This window comes from Pteropus alecto, unplaced genomic scaffold (genome assembly GCF_000325575.1).
Source record: "Pteropus alecto unplaced genomic scaffold, ASM32557v1 scaffold6, whole genome shotgun sequence".
Classification (NCBI taxonomy): domain Eukaryota; kingdom Metazoa; phylum Chordata; class Mammalia; order Chiroptera; family Pteropodidae; genus Pteropus; species Pteropus alecto.
In genome coordinates, this window is record NW_006437738.1 from 325,496 (window position 1) to 328,937 (window position 3,442).

Consider the following 3,442-nt stretch of genomic DNA (forward strand, 5'->3'; position numbering starts at 1 on the left):
CCCTGACTCAATATCTATCTTTTGAGTGACATCGGCAGGGCCACTGAGGGCCCCATCCTTACAGAGCGGGAGACAAAGGTTCCAAAGCATCTTCTCCACTTTCAGTTCCAAGCACGGTTAGTGGAGAACAGCTGGGCGCTGGGCGCCTTTCAGGCTGAACTGAGACGCAGCCTCGAGAAGCCCTTGGGCGCGCGCTGTGCGGGAGGCGGGTGCATGTGCGTTTGGGGCAGAGGAGAGAGCCTTACCCTGGGCTTGAGGGGGGAGTTGCGAGGGAAGATTGCAGTGAGGAAGGCTTTAGAGGACGCCCTGGTGGGTTTTGAAGGATGATTTGGAGCTTGACGCAAGGACAAAATCTGGGGGAAGAGAGTCGAGTCCCAAGTAGGAACTACATGCACAACATCGCAGAGATACGATCCGACCCGCTCTCCCAGCGCATTTTATTTGTACTGTTCTTTAAAAGAGGCGAACGACCAGGGGTGGTGGAGAGAAAGAGAAAAAAAGATTAACGTCAAGGTCAGACAGACCTTTGTTGGAATCTCAAGCTCCACCACGAACGAGCTGTCCACATTTAGGCAATTTATTCAATCGCTCCAAGTCATAGTGTTCTCATCAGTAACCTGGGTATAAAATAAGTAGGACTGACTTCATAGGGAAAGTTCCCTAGGTTTCTAAAGCGCTTCGCAAGGAGTAAACCACGAGACATACGCTCCCCTTACGGGACACCGAGGCCCAAGGAGAGCCTCGCAAAGCAGAGGCCGGAGAAGACACGGAAATTCTGTGTCATTGGAAAGCGATCATTCCCTCGCCAGTTTATTCCTGGAGAAGTGCAAAAAAAGACAATTAAAAATAACCTCTCGACCGGAAGAAACCTTCTGGGGCGCTGGAAGTGTTCTGTATCTTGATCAGAGCGGTGGTTATGCGAGTTTTATGCGTATGTAAAATTCATCGAAGACGTATGTATTAAGTTACAACTTAATTTAAAAAAAAGAAAAACACAACCCTAGCCGCGACGTCTCCTCCCCTCGCCGCTGGCGACAGGTGTCTCTCAGAGATTCCAAATGCCACTCGCGGCGCGCGGCGCAGGCCCAGAGCCCAGCGCCCTGCGCCTGAAGTCGTGCGCCGCGCGCCTTGGCCCCGGCGAGGTTCCCAAGGCAACCGCAAGCCGCTCGTCGCGTCTCCCGAGTGAAGAGGCGCCAGCGACAACTCGGAGACCGGATTAATGAACCGGAGCCACGAAGCGAGGCTGGAGAGAGAAAGCGGCTGGCTAAGCGCGGAGGGGAGCGACTCCGCGCCCTTCGTCCTTGCGCGGGCATTCGAGGGTATCCAGCAGGCACCACTCCCCAGCTCCCGCTATGGCCACAAGCTGCTGCCTGAACACAGCCCTGGGATTCACTCCCAGCTTTCCAGGTGGGGCGATGGAGGGCTTGGCTGCCAATATCACAGGGCGAATCAGGGGCAAAGCCAAGCCTGCACCCTGACGGCCTGCTTTCCAGCTCGTTCAGCGCAGCCAAGGGGGAGGCACGGAGGGCTGGGTGCCGGCGCCTCCTTGGGCTCTGGTTCCAGCTCTGCTGGTAACTTTTGTGTGGTCTTCAAATTCCCTCTTCTGTCTGGGTCGCAGAGATGGGGACAACGCCACTCAGTGTAGCTCTTCCTAAGCGTGTGAAATAACGAGTGGTTTATAAACTGTAAAGTGCTTTGCACGTGTCAAGGACCATCACTGTTCTCGCCCTATTGCCTTCTTGCCCTCATTGTCGCCCCAGCCCCAACTGCAGCCACATTGTCATCCAGCTTGCACAGTGAACCTGGGGCTCAGAACTCCATGCCCAGAGGCTTCCGGTCTGCAGGTGAGAGTTCCCTCCCCTCACTTACCAGTTCCCAAAGAATGGGCCCAAGGCGGGTCTCCTGGGTGCCAGGGATCCTTTGGTCCCCAGCCGACCACTTAGAGGGGTTCACAGAGACATCACCCTCCACCCACCCTCCTGTACACCTCCTCCTAATCTTCCATCCTTTGGCTGGATGGATGGCAGAGGTTCCCCACTAAGTGAGATGTCTGGAGGTCCCGGGCTATGATCCCCCTGGACCAAGCCCATGGGTAGTACCCCTTAAAGGCCTTCAAGCGCCACATGCTGGGCACGTTTGCACAGTTGTATGTTCATGTGTTATGAGATTGTATATACATTAGTGTGTGTGTATACATGTGCCAGGAATGCATATGTTGTGGTGTGTGTGTGTGTACTTGGGACGCGTATTTGCATATGTGTATGTAAATGTGTATATTTGTGGCTGTGTGGTATGTGCTTGCAGGTGTGTGTTGTGCATTGGTGGCATATGTGTTTACCCATGCATCTATTTGTGTGTTTGATGGTGTATATATATGCCTATCTAGATGGGCATTTATGGTTTTGTACTTGTGGTTTTCACAGTGGATGGGTAAGACTTTGCGGGCTGTGATTGTGCACATGTGGGAGTGTGCCGGGGGTCTTTGGTGCAGGTTTCTTTTCTCCCCCATCTCCCCTCATCTGGGTGACCTTCTTCCCCCAGCTGAGGACTGTGGCTGCTCAGTCTGGCTCCTGCCCCTTCTGCAGACCTGTGGCTGCCCAGGTCTTTGGCTGGTACAAGCACCAGGGGCAAAGGGTGGGTGGGTGAACCTGGGGCCAAGGCTCGTGTGTCACCCTCCTCCCCTCCCCACAGCAGGAGCAGCAGCGGGAAAGGTTGGCGGAGGGGGGCTATTTTGGGAGCGTCTCCTTAGCAACAGCTGCCACAGGCCGTCTGTGGCGGTTTTTCTATAGGTGCTAAAATATTCCACCCTGGTGACTACTGAGTACTGGGGGGTGGGCGAGGATGGGAGCAGAGGGTGGGAGAGACCCCTACAGTCCTCCATCCCCAGGGCACAGCCTGCTGGGATGGGTCCTGGCCCTCTGGACCTCCAAAGTCGCTTTCTCCGCCTCTCGTCTTCATGCCTCAGGGCTGCTCAGACTTCATGGAGTTCTGAGACAGGCCAGCTGTGTCCTGCTCCGATTTCTAATCTTAGGAGCTGGGCTGCCTCAGTTGGTCAAATCTGCAGAATGAGCTGGCCGGACTTTGAGGAACTCTCTTGGCCAAAAACCTCTGGACTCCGTGACTCTGGCATTGCAAAGTGGCCCTTTCCCTTCCCTCCCCAGCTTTCCCGCTTGCCTAGCCCAAGCGTCCCTGCCCTCCAGCCCTCCCAGCCCTCTGTGCATGTTCTCGGGGCTCCCGTGGGGCCAGAGAGGTCTGACTGGGCTCTCAGAGTGAGCCTGTTATTGAATACTCCCCCGGCCTGGAATGACCTTTCCCCAGAAGCTAGGAGCCGGTTCGGATCCTGGCTCAGACAGGTGCTCACTTCCGGAGTGACCCTGGGCAGGGCACTGCCTCTCTCCATGTCTCAGTGCGGTTTCCTCATCCATGATCAAGGGGTTGCCAT